The sequence below is a fragment of the Aythya ferina genome, assembly GCF_964211825.1.
Source record: "Aythya ferina genome assembly, chromosome: 6".
In the NCBI taxonomy this organism is placed as follows: domain Eukaryota; kingdom Metazoa; phylum Chordata; class Aves; order Anseriformes; family Anatidae; genus Aythya; species Aythya ferina.
The window spans coordinates 7,104,849-7,123,340 of record NC_140303.1 but is presented as its reverse complement, the minus strand read 5'-3'; the positions used below and the strand labels follow the sequence as shown (position 1 = coordinate 7,123,340).

At 40.9% G+C, this 18,492-nt stretch overlaps 1 protein-coding gene across 4 annotated transcripts in view; it reads left to right on the top strand.

The window, feature by feature from the left end:
• The first annotated feature begins 9,078 nt into the window (after nucleotides 1-9,078).
• Nucleotides 9,079-18,492, top strand: part of GULP1 (GULP PTB domain containing engulfment adaptor 1) — a 154,148-nt gene continuing 144,734 nt past the window's right edge. The window contains exon 1 of one of the 4 annotated variants that reach the window (XM_084523613.1): nucleotides 9,079-9,456. The gene's annotated coding sequence lies outside the window, so the exon portion shown is untranslated. The remainder of the gene's footprint in view (nucleotides 9,457-18,492) is intronic. The other 3 variants (XM_084523614.1, XM_084523610.1, XM_084523615.1) reach the window with 3 other exon arrangements.

The following is an 18,492-nucleotide window of genomic DNA, read 5'->3' as shown; positions in this document are numbered from 1 at the left end:
CTTTTAATTGAGACTTCTGAGATTTTTGTTTTGGCAGAACAAATTGAATTTCCTGTTTCTTATAGATTGGCAAGGATGGATTGGGATACCCACTTCTGGGTAGCCCACTAAGCAACATACACCAGAAATTCACTCCACCTACGTGTGGCAATCTTAGTAAAGAGCATGTGTATGTTACTCAGCTGTAAGAATCATATTGTGAGTTGATACTAGAAGGTGTTAGGAGGCAAAAAGGCAATTTACTTGTTAGGTATTAACTAGCAAGAAAAAGGTGGTTGGCGAAATAACTTATTACAGAAAACTATTGACCGATAAGTTATTACTGATGTCATTACTAAAATCAAAGTTAATCAAAAGCAAATTTTTCCCCTTTTCTCACACAAAGTGAGGCTACAAGACACCCAGAACAAGTTATCTGTCAACTTCGGTATAGTTATGTCTTCTTTGGTACAGCTATACTATCCTGCTGTTTTGACTAGCAAAGTGCTGCATTAGCATAGTTTTGTGAATTGTATGCTCCTTATTCAAAGGATAATCACCCATTACTTTTTTGAGTAATATAATAACAACATCAGCCAGCATGAATTAAAACAATTGCTACTTTCAAAGGAATGCTTAGACTTCATTTTGAAGTGTGCTTAATGTTAAATAGTCTCTAGGGGGGTGTAGGAGTTGTGGATAAAGTCAGGGTTCATCTTGAACTAGATTTTATCGCACTATTAAAATGCTGCTTCATCAATAGCAATTTTTGAACTTTCAGGGAAAGTATTGCACTCCATGTGCGCGTGTAAATTTAAAATGCATTCTCTGTTGCATCTTTTCAAAGTTCAATTAGGCCTTTTCCCCAGTCGGTTTCATGTCAGTTCTAAGGAATAGATGTTTGAGAGATGGTTGCATGTAAGATACAAATTTGGGGAAATGTTTATTCCTTTAATTTTTCATCCTTTGTTTTCATAAAAGGGATCTGTAGAACATCATTATGAACAGAATTCTAACTGCAATATCCATTAGGGAAAGCCGGTTTTTACCTCACCACCTGTGGAAGATGGACAGTGACCAAGGGACTGTAACAAAAGTCACTAACATCAGAAGACCATGAATTAATTTTTGAGACTGTCAAGTATGAGACAGACAATATATTTAGTTAAGAAAGTTCAAAATGGTATCAGTATATAATGGTATCAGTCATAGGTCTTAGGGGGTAACCATCATCAGGCATGTTTTAATGTTCTTCAGATTGTATAGATTCCTTGCACTCACTGCTTTATTTTTAATAATATACTGCTACTTTTCAGATGAGTTGAATTTTCCCTGCAATATCCAAGTACATTTACAAGCTGTCTACAGGCTGAGTAGTTTCTCATCTAAAAGCACGAACCCAGTAATAATTATGTGAGATATCTACCAACAAAATGGAAAAAGGAAGAAAAAAAGTTTGAGATGCTTGGTGGGGAATAACAGACGAGTCTCATTCTGGTAGCCATGGAAATGTGTGACCCTGTGCCCAATGAAAACACTTAGACTTATGAATAAGTTCATAAATCACAAGTATCAATTGTCAACTAAGAAGTAATTTTATATTTACTTCTCACTCCCATAATTCAAGAATAGTACCTAAGAAGTTTAGAGGAAAACTTGAAAGTTAATTCAAATATTTAGATAAGTCTGTTCAAACTCTCTATTTGCAGATGCTGGCTCAAGGGTGCATTTTCAATTACAAGGTGATGTTCTGCTCTTCTTGCTTGAAGGTGCTAGTTTATGCCAGCTCTTGAGAAGTCTGCACCAGAACCTAGCAAACATCAATATCATGCTTTAAAGTGATGCTTACTCCTATTGTTTTATCTAAGAAGGTAGTTTAATTGTCTGGCATTTACTAAGGATTCTTGTAGTTTCAGATGGAACATCCACTGGAAGAGATTAATGGAATTTATTGCTTTCCACATGTGTATTCCAGGACAGAGGGTACATATAAAAATATTTAATGTTGAACTTCTAGAAAGAAACACATGGTTCTATCTCTGAAAATTGAATAAGCAAGATACGTTTCATGATTTTGGTAGGATTAAAGGCTCATGATGGAGGCAAGTACTTTTAAAAATGATTGCACAGCTGACTAAAATGGATGACAGCTCATTTCTGCAGAACACAAATAATGTCGATAATTAATTACACTCCAGACTTCCAAACTATAGAGCAGTTGTAATTGGATGTATATTTTCCCTGCTACAGACTACAAAACAACATTGTTAAATGTAACATTATTTCTTTTTCTTCCTGTATTTGGTTCTTTGCTTTGATATTAACCCTGTGCTGTGCTCAGCGTTCACATCCTTCTACCAGAATTATCAAATGTCTTATTTTTGAGCTTTACATTATACATACAAAATAATTTTAAAAAATGTTAAAACGTGAATATTAAATGCATCCTCTGTCATCAAGACTGTGGTTTACATCTCTAGGACAATGTATCTAATGTGAATAAGTAAAATTCATCCTTAACTGTGAATGCATCTACATCTAATCCTCTGCGTGTTGCATTAAGTGGAATGAAATATTACATGTGGAAAAGAAGCAAATGAAAATAGAGAAAAGTAAGAGTTATGAAACATGCATTTAAAATATTGAATTGGCCTTGATTTGAAAGTCTCAAGTACATTTTTGGCTTTTGTTATGCCTTACCTGAACTATTTTACTTAATAGCTTTGAAGATTTTAGTTTCTAGCTTAACTGTTGATAGATACTATATTGCTTAAGTCAAGGATTAGAGATACTTCCAGAATTCCATCTCCTTTGTAACATTTTATTTAAGAGAAGCCCTAAGAGCAAAGGGTTTAACAGATATATTTATTTTTAGTTTTAGTTTGTTTATTTATATAAATTATAATAAATTTATATTTTATGTTTATTTATATAAATTATAATAAATTTATATTTATTTTTATATTTATTTTATTTTTGTATAAATATTTTATTAATATATTATGATACTGCTCTCTAAAATCCCTGGGAAAATTCTTTGTGAGTTTAAATAAGAGCTGATGTGAAATTTCACTTGGATTTAGGCATCCTTGAGGACATTTTTATTGCATCTTTTCGGATAATAAACAGTTTTGAAAAGTGATGTCCGCGTGTAGTATAGATCATAGAGTAATGATTTCTTTTATTCTCCCTGTCTTAAAGAAGCATAATTAGGTTTTAGGCTGTCTTATGGTTCTAGAATATTCTCATAGAGTAAGTAATTTAGACTATTTCAAATACTTTCTTAAATAAATGTTCTACTACACTTCAAAGGATAACTAGCGTAGGAAAAAAAAAAAAAAAAGTGATATTAAGTATTTTACACTCCTGTTCTTCACCAAGAATACCTTATTTTCATATTGGCCTTTTATTTTTAATGAAGTCTCCATTGTATCTTCATTCCAAAGTTTTGAGAAACACCTCTAGTCTGTTCTTTTTCTCTCTTGGCTTTGCAGTTGCAATAAATAGTCTGCGAGAAGTTCTGCATGAGAAACTGCTTTTCCATTTTGCAAGTATTTTGTAGTGGTGGCTACACAGCCTTAAAAATGTTACACACTTCCACAAAGCTTCAGGGATACAGAAACTGTATCCCTTTGGGGTGGAAATTCTATGAATCACAGAATCACAGAATTTCTAGGTTGGAAGAGACCTCAAGATCATCGAGTCCAACCTCTGACCTAACGCTAACAGTCCCCACTAAACCATATCCCTAAGCTCCACATCTAAACGTCTTTTAAAGACTTCCAGGGATGGTGACTCCACCACTTCCCTGGGCAGCCTGTTCCAATGTCTAACAACCCTTTCAGTAAAGAAGTTCTTCCTAACATCTGACCTAAAACTCCCCTGGCTCAACTTTAGCCCATTCCCCCTCGTCCTGTCACCAGGCACGTGGGAGAACAGGCCAACCCCCACCTCACTACAGCCTCCTTTAAGGTACCTGTAAAGAGCAATAAGGTCACCCCTGAGCCTCCTTTTCTCCAGGCTGAACAAGCCCAGCTCCCTCAGCCGCTCCTCATAGGCCTTGTTCTCCAGGCCCCTCACTAGCTTCATCGCCCTTCTCTGGACTCGCTCGAGCACCTCGATGTCCTTCGTGTAGCGAGGGGCCCAAAACTGAACACAGTACTCGAGGTGCGGCCTCACCAGAGCCGAGTACAGGGGGATGATCACCTCCCTAGCCCTGCTGGCCACACTGTTTCTTATGCAAGCCAGGATGCTGTTGGCCTTCTTGGCCACCTGAGCACACTGCTGGCTCATATTCAGCTATCAACCAATACTCCCAGGTCCTTCTCTGCCTGGCAGCTCTCCAACCGCTCATCTCCCAGCCTGTAGCTCTGCTTGGGGTTATTGCGCCCCAGGTGCAGGACCCGGCACTTGGCCTTGTTGAACTTCATGCAGTTGACCTCAGCCCATTGGTGCAGCCTATCCAGATCCTCCTGCAGAGCCTTCCTACCCTCGAGCAGATCAACACACGCACCTAACTTGGTGTCATCTGTGATCTTACTGAGGGTGCACTCAATGCCCTCATCCAGATCATCGATGAAGATATTAAAGAGGACCGGCCCCAGCACCGAGCCCTGGGGAATGCCACTAATGACTGGCCTCCAACTGGATTTGATTCCATTTACCACGGCTCTTTGGGCCCGGCTATCCAGCCAGTTTCTAACCCAACTGGCTGGATAGGGGTGGGGTGGCATAGAAAACCTTCCTCTTTAGATAGATTGTTAGTTGATATTGATCTCATGCTCAGATTTACAGTGATTAACAGTAAATCAGTCACTATTGATGGACTACAAAGACTCCAGTCAGATGAAGGCTTTAAACAACTCAACTCTTTAAGACACCTGGAAAAAACTGAGTAGGTTATGACACCCGGAAAATTTAATAGTTCTTTCTGAATATATTTTTTTCCCAATGATGAGGAAAAATTCATATACACAAAAAATAAAAAATCATATACACAAGAGTGTTTTTTATTATGTTATATATATTCAGCAGGAATCCTTTTATAAATGGATTGAGAGGAATGCAAGAAGTCTTGTAATTCTGAGTCAATAACCCTTCACATCTTTGAAGTATGACTGCATTCCCAGTTATATATATATAGTTAATCAAGCTAGATAAAATAACTGTGTTTCATGTTCTTCAATCTCTCCCAAATAACTCCGTATCAGATCTTCTAATATATATGAGCCTCTGTCATAGGCTCTCAGTAAATCCTATCTCAAGAGTTTTTGGTCAATTGTCAAACAAAAGTGAAATTAAGGTAACGTGCTGCTACATAACTGCTGTCAAGAGGCATCTGCTTGGATGAACTGAGGAACAGCTACCTGGTTACCCAGTTGATTAAGTTTACAAAAGATAAGGCAACTAGTTGTCTGGGTACTCAGCGCTCTTGGGCTTTGCTGTCTCTGATGCGATACACAAGCTGACACTGCTTATGATGTCTTTCCTTTTTTGATGTGCACAGCTTTTTTACTCCTCCTAATGCCATTCAGATCAATGTTGGGATGTGATTTTTGTTTACAGTGTAAACAGTTTTCTGGTAAAGCAAGGAAAACTTAAATTGAGGGTATGTTATACTTCTATGACAACATTAAAAAGGCCCACAGGTTAAATAAGAAATCAAGGACGGAAATTTCTCTGGCAATTTTTCTTCATAAGAAAGATTGAATGGAGGTGCTTTGCTGTCTTATTTATTGAACATTCCTGCAGGGTAATGCTTATTTAGGTTTCGGTCTTTGAGAGGGGTGAGACAGTGCTCAGCAGGGAGGTGAAACTTTTCAGGTTGTATAATTGGTGCAATCCTTTAATCTTTGTTCCTTCTAGTAACAATTTTCTCTTAAATCAATCCAAGGGATTAATATTTACTCTTTGATCTTGGTGCAGGTACAGATGTAGATGAATGTGGATTCCATTGCTTTTGCTCATCATGTATTTTCTCCACTCAGTCATCACTATCTCTTTACATGACTGATGCTTACAACCTCATGAGAACAATAATACATCCTTTCATATAAGGAGACAATTTTTATGTGTTTATGAATGTGATTTTGTTCTCTCTTGAGGATATTTTTTCATTTCTTCTGTGCCTGGTTCTTTGCTCAAATTCTCTACAATACTCTAGAATGATAGCCCCAGGAGTGTCCTGACTTCAGGTTTTGGGGACTTAGAATACAGAGGAAGTCACTGTTTTATTCTTTTTCCTCCTAGACTTGCAACATGGATTATGCCATTTTAAAAAATAGGTAAAGAGGTACTATTTCTACAATTCCTATGTTTTTGCTATACTTTTCCTCTCACTGTTCTTATTTATTCACATAGATTGCCATTGTTGATGGGGAAAAATGACAGAAGAAAAAAAATATATATATTTTTTCTCTATTCTCCTCAGGGAATATTCACCGAATTTAAGTTGAAGATAGGTTTGCTCTACACTTCTTTTGTTTAGACATTGCAAGACAGACTACATCAAAAATAACACATTAAGAAATACAAAGCTTCTCAGTTACTATTTTTTTGTGTTTATAAAATGTCTCAGTTTTTAAAAAACTAATTTGCATGCAGAAGGAATTTTTAAATACACCCTTTCCTGAGGAAACATATTCTACACTTAGAAATATTTTTACTGCATTCTAAACGGTATAACTTGAAGCTGGACAAAATCTACCCTGACTTCATACCAGAAAAATCTGGAAACCAAAACCAAAAACAACCCCCCCCTACACACACAGTCTATCATATTATATTTTTAATTTTCTCTGATGAAGAATCTGTCCTTCAGAAAGTATCCTTAACTGCACATTTTCCTTGGTTTCTGGATCACTTTCAGAGAACTGAAGATAATTGTACTTCTGTAGCCAAAATGTTTTCTGTTTTTCTATTGGGTTCTGCTTTGCTATTGTGAGTGAGCTACTGACCTTAATTACAGTTTTACTAAAATTCTCCTGAAGCTTAGTTTTGCAAAGTGTAAAACCTGCAAGGGAGGCTATGACTTCAAAAATATATATATTTTCAGCAAGTAGATCGAAACTTTGAGATTTCTTCTAGTAACCTACCTGCAGCTGAGCTTCTCTGATCAAAATAAAAACAGAACTTATACCGGAGAAGTTTGAGTGCTTGTTTGCTACATCAAATAAATAAATAAATAAATAAATTTAAAAAAATCGAGGCTTGGATGTATGTTTTGAAAAGCCAAATATAAAAAGATGCTTCCTGACACTGAAACAAACTGTAGTTTTGTCTAAGAAATCAATACACAAACTGCCTTTTTCCTCAAAAATGGTCACACCCATAAGAAACACAGGTGATGAGTCTACATGCTTCACACAATTAACAAATCAACCTTGAAATGAGCTAGTTTACTCTGCTTTTATTACTCATAAGCATGGTCCTGGGTAGAAATTTACTTTTCTTTTTTTCTTCCTTACTTGCATAGATTTCATAGATTCTCTCCTCACCCTTTCTCTGTTTTCTACAGGCAAGTGGATAAGGAGATGCATGCAATGCTGCTGTCAGTTTCCATAAGATACTGATGAAGGGTGTGCAAGCATAGCTGTCAAAAACAATAACAAAGTATTTTGGAAGTGTGTACCGACCACTCAAGGATCAGCTGTGAATGAAATAAAAGCATTTTTCTCAAATTCATTAGGTATTCAACTGTCTTAATATTTCACTACAGACAGGTTTATTATTATTTTTCAGAATAAGGTTTAATATTTTCTGGATGCTGAAAACAATTCCTGGCTATGTTGTTATTCAGGATATAATTCACAGACAAATTTCCTCAAAAGGTTTTCCACTTTCCATCCTTCAGGAAGGATAAATTTGTCTATTTATCTTTTGGAATTTAGCAGGTATGATTCTCCCACAGGTCAATTTTTTTTTTTTTTTTTTTTAACACCACGATCCTTTACAACAGCTTCCTAGCTTTAGTTTACTGGGGAAGTTTACAAACAACTCTGAAAGCATATAAGATGTTAGGGTTTGTGTCTTTTCTCTGAGAGAATTGAACTGAATGAAAATTTCAGAAGCCTTCTAATAATCCCTAAAGCAGACATAATTTGCCTTATTTCCATGTATACATTTTGGAGGTTCTTTATTGAGGTTAAGAGCGAATGGAAAAGGCAGGTAGACTAATTAACTTTTTATATAATTCACATCTATGCTTGTAATTATCTAAGAGTTACTGATCTAAAAAGCTGCCTGGTGTTGATTTTTACCCTTCATGTTTATTCCATCGCGATCATTCCGCTCTTAACTGTAAATTGCCACCCTGAACTGTTTTCCTGCTATAAAGAAAACAAAACACCTACTGCACACGAAACACCTTTCCTTTGATTTCAGTGCCGTGTTTTGTTCTGCTAAATAGCTATTCTTGATGTTTGTCTGTTGATCAATGGAAAATGAAAGGCAACTTGCGCAGTGGAGTTGTGCTGTGAAAAAAAACAGCTGGGGGAATGATGGATGAATCCCCTGCCTTTCCAAAGACACTTCCTATCCTGTCACTGGGGGTATCATGGCAGAAGGCCATGGGGAATAGAGGAGAGAGAACAGACTTGAATTCCTTTTCTTCTTATTAGAAATATGGCGTGTCCCTAAGTAGCATCTCCCGTAACTTGTAAAATATATTGGTGCAATGTTCCGGTGTTTCCAAAAGCACATTTTGACAGGGATTACGTGCAGGGACTGCATCATTCAAAGGCTATGGATCTATACCCTACTGAGAGACTTACTCTCCATCACGGATTTACCCAAGACGTGTAGAAGTGTCTCCCTTAACTCCCTTCCCCAAACTCTGCCTTTCCTTGCAGCGTTTTGAGCCGCTAACTTGCTGTCTTCTTCCTCAACTAGCACACGCTCCTTCCGACTGTTTTCCTCCTGCGTCCTCACCACTTTTTTTCGCGGAAAGAAAGCAGAGCATGAGTAAAGCAAGCGGCGGGGGCTGACCCTCTCCTCAAGAGCCGGGCCCCCTGCCCGGTGGTCGGCGGGGCGCTGCCCGCCCCTGGGCGCTCCCCCTCAGCCCCGGGCGGTGGCGGCGGCTCCCCGCTGCCCTCGGAGGCCCTGTTGTGACGCTTTCCAGCCGGGGCCGGCGTCACGGAGGCTGCTAGGCGACCCGTTCGCCACAGCAGCCCGTGGGCACAGCGGGCTGCGGCCACCTCCCGTCGGAGCCAGCCGCACCGACGGCTCCCACCAGGGGCTGCTCCGCGCGCACCGCTAGCGGCGCCCCCTGCCGAGCGCCTCCTCCTCCTCCTCTTCCTCGCCTTCCTCGTCCTTCTCCTCCTCCTCATCCTCCCGGCCAGAGGCAGGGGGAGCCCGGGAGCAGCCGGCCCGGCAGGCAGGCGGGGTCCCCCGGCCGTCCGCCCGCGCTGACGTCAGGAAACTTTTCTCGGCGGCTCCGAGGCCGGAGCGGAGCGGGGAGGCGGCCGCCATCACCCGCAGGTAGGGTCCCGGGGGGCGGTGGGGGTGCGCGGTGCGGGCAGGGGCAGCGCCCGGGGGTCTCCCGTTGAGCGCCGCTCCCAGCCCGGCCGAGCAGGCGGCGCCCCGGGGGCGGTGAGGAGCCGGACTCGCTGCCCCGGGGGGCTGTGGGGGGAGCCGGGGGTCGCGGTGCCCCGGGGGGCTGCGTGGGGAGCCGGGGATCGCGGTGCCCCGGGAAACTTCCCGCAGGTCGCCGAGCTTCGCTCCTCAACTCCCACCCCGCGACGAGCTCCGAGGGAGCTGCCCTGGGGGTGCTGAGTCCCAGCCCCAGCGGGTCTGGAAGTTTGGGGGTGCTGCTGGCTTGCAAGTTACCGGGGGTGTCTGCACGGAGAAGGGACCAAAAGCATGCCCAGAGCTCCCCGGCTGGGAGGCGAGGCACGTACGGAGGTGATTTGGAAGGTTTTGGGTTGCGTGGAGAGGCAAAATATTTGAACAAAGCATGTTTGGTCTACTCAGTGTAAATATAAACAGGCACCTTTTTTTTTGTTTCCTATGTGCGTAGCTGTGCCCCCGCGACTTAGAAATACTTGTGTCTTTTCAATAGTTTTCTTCCCCTACGTATTAGACCGAATCCCAACTTCGGCAGTGCCGCTCTGCTGTTGTGCCGAGGCACCACTCCTCAGAGCTTCAACCCTCTGGTGATAGTCATCAAAATAAGGCAATTCCTACAAGAGGGGGAAGAAACCTTCCTGAAGGTCAAGATTCTGTTTGGTGGAGCACGAACGGAAAAGTTTGCCTTTAATTATTGAACGGCTTAGGCAATTGTTATGTCAGGGACAGCCCCTGATGTTTGGAGGTTTTCCACGTGCACTCAGGGAAAGGAACAACAAAATAGTGGTGAAAATGGGGAGAGTAAATATGTGGTTATTAGCTGGATGGTTTGGGGTACGTATTTTATTTTTAGATGCGCAGCTGTGTAAGTGGTTATAGGCCCCGTTAAATATTTATCTCTATGTGAAGAGGTAGAATAAAGCTGGTGATTCACAGATTAAAAACCCAGGAATTACGGCACAGTACTGAAGGATGCAAGGGAACAGTCAGGTCTGTGCCTTTAACGGAGCTCCTGAGATAGGGACATTAGTGAAAAGAGTCTGGAAATCAGCAGAAGCAAGGGGTGCTTTAGCAGTAAGGATGTCAGTCTTAGGCATGACCTGGGTAGCGTTGGGCATGTCTTGGAAGTGATGGGTACAGGACCGAAAATGATTCTGATGCCAAAAAAAAAAATAGAAAGAGAGAGAAAAATTCTCGACTGCAACAGTGAACCACTACTGCAGGATCCCGTGTAATGCATTTTAAATCTCATGGGGAAATGCCAAACTGGTACTGGGTGAGCAAAGCTGAGGAAGGTGTAGTTAAAGCAGCGGATGAGACTGGCTGTTAGGTAAACTAATGGTTGGCACCGCCCTGTTGGGCTTTGGTAGCAACCTGTAATCTTTTTGAGGCTTGAATGTCTTTTCAGAATTCAAAGACTGCATCTACTGCTCTGCAAAACACTCACCTGGTGGGACCCTTCAGAATGTCCTTTAGGACCTCATTAAAGTAACGCGCTCATCCTTTGCCTTTAGACAATGTTACATCTCAGTTCCGCAACAGCAGCGCGAGTGGGTGTTTACCCAACATTTGTAAATATTGCTGGATGCTCTGCAACTCCAAATCAAAAGATTTACTCAAAGAACTGGAGAGGTCAAATACAATAAACTGGCATTTATGTTATGGTTATCAAATTAGTTTTTCTCGTGAGATAATCCCTCAAGAGCATATTGCTTGAACTTGTCATAAGAAAGTAATAAAAGCTGCTGCGTGAAATAATTAAAGGGCAACTTTAACTTCAACAGGGGACTACTGTGTCTTGAAAAAGAACAAAAAAGGAACTCCCTTATCCTTGAGTTGCTGATGTATTTGACATGAATTGCACAGGATGCTAATTCCCTCGGTTTTGGAGGGTCTGTAGCATGCCAAGAGCCCAAGTGCAGCAGGTTTCATTTGCAGCATCAGGTGGCTGGGAACCATTGGTCGTCATTGGGGGTGAAATGAGTAGCTGAGGCTTTATGGCAAGTTAATCAGCTCGTGAGACAAAAAGTCCTGGATTAGTAGAGCTGTTGCACAAGAATACACTAATTGAGCACAAATAAACGTTTTCCCCCATCCCCTTTTTAGCATTACTGCAATCTGATTTTGGAAGCAGTAAGCGCCTTTAGAGGACCAGCTTGTGTCCCTGTCAGTGCTTTGTTGAAGATGCTCCATGACATAAATGACACATCAAATTTCCTTGTCTTAGATATTCAAGCGTAGACCCTGCCTATGCCACTTCATTTGCATTGCTGAGGGCCCACGTAGGTTTTTACCTTTCCACGGGCACTGAAAGAACTCTGGCAGTGGCCAGACACAGATCCTCAGCCTTAAAAACACTTTCTACCCAATCCACCCAATCTAATACGCACAAGGTCATCTGAAATGCTGCATCTTGCCAGGTAGTTTCAAAACTTGTTTGTTATGCTGAGCTGAACATCAAGAGAAGGAGGTGATGTTACTAGGTAGATGTTATCCAGATTTCAATAGAGAGTTTATCCAGCTGGAAACTCATCTTGAATTCCCAGGGAAGAGTTTACACTTTAATTCCACCTCCCCTCTGCTGGTTTAAGCAGATGTTCTAATCACCAAGCAATGAGGGTGCTCTGATAACCATCATTTCCTCAGGTTGAAATGGCTTGCTGGTTTTTTGGGGGTATAATTGTGTATTAGGCAAAGAAAGACTGTACAATTTTGTAGCTTAATGATACAGACACTCCTGTAGAAGAGAGACATGATGTGAGTTTGTAACAACCGTATATATAGTGAGCTTTCACCAGAGCAAGAAACAGAGCTCAGGCTTCCCAACACCTGAGGTTTTATGCAGACTACTTGATAATGTGGCAAAGAAGTACCAGAAAAGCCCCGAGAGTAAGATACGGCATTTCATGAACTTCTGTAAAGCAAAGATTACTTCTATTTTTAGAAATGTGTGACTTTTAAGGCAAATAGTTTGACATTCAGAAGTGTCCGATGGTTGTTTCTAGCATGCTGTATTGCTTTAGTGGGGCAGGGCGAGCAGGTATTCCTGTGTCTGGCAATAGCTGTGGATAGAGGAGAGTCATCTCTATGGGTTGCCATCTTCTTGGAATCCCTAGAATAACATGAAAACTTTAGCATTCAAATTCCTGCATGTTATTTTTAGATAAAATGATTTTTTTTTTGAGGACTGCTGGATTCTCTGGAACTCTTCAAGATCTTTCATCTGTGTGTCTGTGTGTGTTTTTTTTTTTTTTCTTCTCTCTTTCTCTGCTCTCCTGGTTCCCCGCAGTTTTAATGGGGCAATCTTGGAGGAAGACAAAATGCAGTAGCAACATGCAAAGCAGACCCCAGAGTGCTAGCCGCTGTGCTGTTTCACAGTGCATTCCCTTTTTCAGTTTTGTCCTTTTAAATGCAGATCCTAGATCTCCACTTCTTCCCAGCCAGGATGTGTTCTCAGGAACTTAAATCTTGTGCTTACACTTCCCAGGTGCTCAGGGACGCTCAAAATCCTTGCAGGAGCCCAAGCAGAAAGCAGGGCTGGGTGAGGCAGAGGCTGCCCTGGCTGGCAGCAAGAGGCTGCCCCTCTCACCCCTACCCTGTGGTGCACAGCATCCTCTGAGCTGCTCCTTGGCTGCCCTCTGGAACTCAGGATTTTCCTACACCTACAGGCATACGGAACACAATCCGTGGATTTTCTCTTTTGCCAGATTGAAGAGATTGTTTCAAAAGACCTTCTTTAAAAAAACTACATTAAAAAAAAAAAAAAAGTACAATGCTTTTTTTCTTCATCTGTTGTGAAATCTTCTGGAAAGCAGAGCAGAAGTGAGGTAATGAGCCTAGATAAGTGACTGTGTTCCCAATAAAAAATGATTTTTCCTGCAATCACATCTCAAAATGTAGTTTGGAACAGCAGTCATCTTTGCATGCCAATTACATTAGGAGTTGTTTAAAGAAAGTTTGGTGTGTCCTCAAACCTATTTTCTTAATGTTTGTCCGGAGCATCTTTCCAAATGCCTTGCTGTGCAGATATGTGCTGTCTCTAATGCCTCCTTCCTACATGCTGTGTTGGCAGCCGTGTGCATTCAAAGATCATGAGTCAGGTCCCATAACAAAATTATGAAATGGGCTTAAAAACAGTACAGGCTTTCACTTTGTCCTTTTCAAATGTTTAGCGTTTTCTTCTTTCTTTAAAGTTTTTTTTTTCTTTTTTTTTTTTTTTTTTTTTCAGTTCCTTACATCTGAAACTTGATTATGTTAAATGGTGGTGTGGTTCTTTTTCTTTTTTTTTCTTTTTTCTTTTTAACAGAAGCTCAATTTCAGGTCTTAAGTCTTCTAGAAAAACATGTCTTGCAAAGCTTGCACTAAAATCATGAATGATGGCACCACCATGTCTGAGCTTCTGCTGATACAAGCTGCAGTTTTAAATGGGAAAGTACGTCAAAATATTTCATTGTCACTCTTGCTTATAATAAGATGCTACACAGGTCTCTGCTGATGGTTCTGGCTGCTTGTTCATGTGCTAAAATCAAAGCAGATTAAATCCCAGGCCTGAAGATAGCAGCTGTTAGTGTGTCTTTTTCTTCTGCTTCCCACCTCATCGAGTGACAGCATGGGCATAGTCTTCACTTCCAAAACAACGGGCACTTGGTGTCCAGCTAGGTGGTGGTTTCATCTCACAGGGTATGGCACGGTGTGGTATGCACGAGTGTGTGTCTGATGGTGTATGCAGCTCATACCTATTTTAGAGGAACTGCAGTTAAAATAACATGGAAAAATATCCCATTAAAGTAATGCATGATAGTGAGAGAAGAATTGCTTATCGTTTACATATAACATGGTGCTGAATCTTTACTCGGGACAGAAAATGGTAGCAGGGGGCCATGTAGCCAGCAGAAAGTAGTTTGAGAGCCTAACCCCCACTATCGTGCCCCTTAAGCTGTTTCACATGTGTGAGCTTTCAAGGAGCGTGTACAGGGGATTTGTAAGCACAAAGGTCTTTAACATCTGAGTTTAGTATGATCTTGTTCTTGATTTAGGCAGCCTAAAAATTGCAGTACTAATTTTGTAAGCTGTATGTTGTGTTAATATTCAATTTCTTCTGTTGTGCAAATAGGCTTAGGAACACTTTTCCAACAAATTCTGCAACTGGAGCTGATACTAATTCTCTTATCTTTCTGTGCCATACAGTAATTGCACTTAATTGTCTGCTTCTGCTATGTTGTGCGGTGTGAAATGCAGTATGTCAACACTGCTAAACTGCAACAGCAGTGTTTATAATGCTGATGGTATTGAAGAAGAGAATTTGCAGATCTCCCACCTAACTGGATGAAACAGCTCTGGTGCAGCTGCCAAGGCAGCCCTTTTTATGTATTCCGGTAGTGAGGTAGTGAAAGCTTTTTTTTTTTTTTCTCTGTATTGTTGTTGTTGTATCAAGTCTTCATGATTTTTTGTGTCCTGTGTCAGACTGTTAAGCTGAAAGGCATGGAAAGGCATGTCCATAGCTAGGACGGCAGAGTGTAAAGGAAGTAACAGTCCCTCAGAAATGCTGGAATTGTCATGAAATGGCTTAATAGCCTTACAATTTAGTGCAGCTCTCCTAACTTGAGTCTCCTTTATCTTTTTTAAGGCATTTCAGTGTTTTGCAGACTCGGAGAATTCACCTAAAGAGGTTGCAACTTGTAAAAAGGATTCTACAACCTTCCCTCAGCAGGTGGCGATGGGAGGCTCTGGGCATCTTCCTACATCCCAGCTTCCCTTCCCTCCCAGTCGACCACTTTCTATGCTGAAAGGTAGCCAAAACTCCCATAAAGAACGGGAACTAAAGCTGTTTGTTTTCTGTAAGCTGCTTGGATCCTTCCAGAGGTAGAAGGAAAATACCAGCTGGAAATCATGAGGGAAGAAGAATGGTGTGATTTTGTGTTAAGGTTGAAAATATACTTTGCCTGTGGTTAGTTCAGTGTTACAGTTTACACTTGAATGAGTATATAAAGAAGGCAAATTAGAAGAAATACAGAGGAAAGCAAGCGGAACTGTAACATTTGACAAATTGTCTGCTTGTCTTACCCCTGCAAAAAGGGGGGGAAAAACCTTCTATTTAAGTTTTACCTGGGTACATGAGGTTTCAGAAATGCATGGGCTGATGGGCCTCTCATCCCCCTTCACATGGAAAATGACATTGTGTCCTCAGAACCCCCTTTTTGTTTAGTTTCAATGGGACTCTGCATACTTTTGTATTGGTTTTTACTGGAGCAGCCTGAGCCAACACACGGCTACAGACAGCAAATCTGCAGGCGTGGACAATTCAGCTCAGCTGCATTGTATGAGCTGTAGTGATCATCTGTCAGGAGATCACGGCACAGCTGACAGCACTCTTGATTGTTTCTCTCCAAAAAGTGCTGGTATTTGCTTTGCTTTTACACTGACTGGCAAAGCAGGAGCAATGTGACTGCAGAGGGGACAGCACTGCCACGAGGCAGCAGGTATCGGTGGCAGCAGGCAGAAAGTTCAGGGATGACTTCAGGGTGTCGTGGTAAGAAGAAAGCGAATTATTACATATCACTTAGTGATAATACAGTGCTGAGGTACCATATTTCATGTATCTAGGTGTTTAAAATAGGTAAGTACAAAATATGGCAATTTACATTACTTATATATGAATATTTTATTTACAACTTTAACCTCTTTTGAGATGCCACTCATACTGGGGGAATCTGGGATGCCTCAGGCAAGTGTAGTATCAGCAGGAACAGTCAGCATCCGATCTCTGCATCCAGTACGCTGAGGTGCCAAGCCGTGCTCTCACTTCATTCTTGGTAAAAACATGGCAGTGATTCCTCTGTGATCTCTCTTGATATCCCACTTAGAAAACATCAACATAATGGGAGGTAAAATCTTAAATTATAAAAAGATAAAATCCAAGTTAATTCTTCGGGTAGCTCCCACATCATCAGAAAAACATTGTGATCTAGGTACTGTAATGGCTAATTCCTACAATGTTAGAAGAGCTTTTATAGGGATGTGACTGGCATAATCAGTTTCTAAGCAATTGGAGAGCAAGGACATACTTCACGGTGCAAGTCCCAGGTTTGAATGTGATATGCTTAATTCCGCTCCTCTTTGCTAACGTAACTATGGATGTCAGAGCACAGTGTGCTTTACCTGTCGTGCTTACCATCAATACCTCTTCTGCTTTCCCTTTTCCTACAGACCTGTTGCCAATGTGTGTTACAAGATTGCTGACATTTTACCTAATGCATTTTATTTGCGAGTGGGTTTGAAGAATTTCCCTGTTTATCTTCGTCTTGGGTGGGATGTTTCTGTGTAGAAGTGGTAAGCCGGGTCTTAACTCCTAGGCTGTCTAACACAGGTGGTAGTGACCAGATGAACACCAGCTTCGTTGCATCACTCTGTACTGCTTCATCCATCAGTTTGTGTAGGGATCAGGGAAAATGGTGCTTTCATCTTCTGAGGTTTCGGTTCTGCTCTGCTCATCAAAATAGAATTTGTCATGTTAGTAAGGAGTTCTTCCGTTGGCTTTAAATGGAGGCAGGCAAGGAGGTAATTTGCTTCTGCATTCTTCTTCTCAGGTTTGAAGAAAATACAGAATCAGGTCATATTCAGATAATTTAAGGATATTGCACTTTATTATATAGAGGTTTTCTTCCTATTCTTGGGAAATACCCTTACTGTTTATTATTTTGTGGTTTATGAGTAAAGCCTACATGAGATTTTTCTCTCTTCCCACTCTGGAGCTGTTTCCTCTGCAGCATTGTTAGGCTTGATTGGAATCTAGGAACTTTCTTAGTAGTGAGTCAAGAAAAAATATAAACAAAAGCTGGGCAAGGCATAGTGGAGGAATGGGAGAGATTTTAAATGTGGTTTAAAACCTTCTAGCTCTAAGATAGAGGTACAGTTACCTCCCTGTCCATGCACACCTTGTGCTTCCTCTTAATTTTTTCACTTTTCTTCTGTTGCCCTTGCTCATAAGTATTTCTCACTCTCTTGTGTTGTGCCTATATATGGTTTCAGTTTGGGATTGTCACATTTTTTGGCCTTGTAACTGAACAGTGGTTAAAAGGTGTGAAGAAACTGACCACAGATTAGATATTTAGTGAAAGGTAAAGAAAAGCATATTTAAGATTAGTGGAATGTATTTGAGATGTGTTATGTTACCGGCATACCCATGCCTTCTTAAAACCTGAAATAATCTGTTTTCTATTTAATCCAAATCACTTTCATTTGTTAAGTCATCTGGAATTTACTTTTGCTGAATGAAGTTCTTAGATTGCTTAGCCAAATGCCAGGGGAAAAAATGTCCAACTACTGAAGAATATGCCTGGATATTAAGGAACAAAATAAAATGCTAAAGATCTCAGTTCTGAAAGAAATAAGTGGTTGGCTAGAGATAAATGCTTTGAATTCGTTATGGTGAGTTTTGCCAGATGTTCTTAAAGAGTGTTTGTGTACGTTGTATTTACTGTGGTGTTTCTCATACTTGCTGCAAGGCATGTGTATTTCTAGGTCATTTGATCTTGTTTATGGTCTAAATACTCCCCCCCCCCCCTTCCCCAACACATGCACAAAACAGCAGTATCCAATTGTGTACTATGTTCAGCTGCTTTTTAGAAGATGTGATCCAAACGTTAAGTCCCATCCGGCATTTGTGTATGGTAAAATGAATAAACTATTTCTTCTCAGCTGGCAAATTCGCTTTGAATCTTATGATGTCTTGATAGAGATCTGAAACTTGCATTTTGCTATGTACCTAGGAATGCCTGACATGGTACGATCCTTAAGGAGATATTGCACCTGAAAGACTTTAAGACATGCCTGGAGGAGACAACTTATCAAGTGTACTCTCAGCCTCAAACAACATGGAAGGGTGAATGGCAGAGAGATCTATGCTCTGTACTAAAAGATCTCATCAGTCACCTGAAAACACATCAGTTA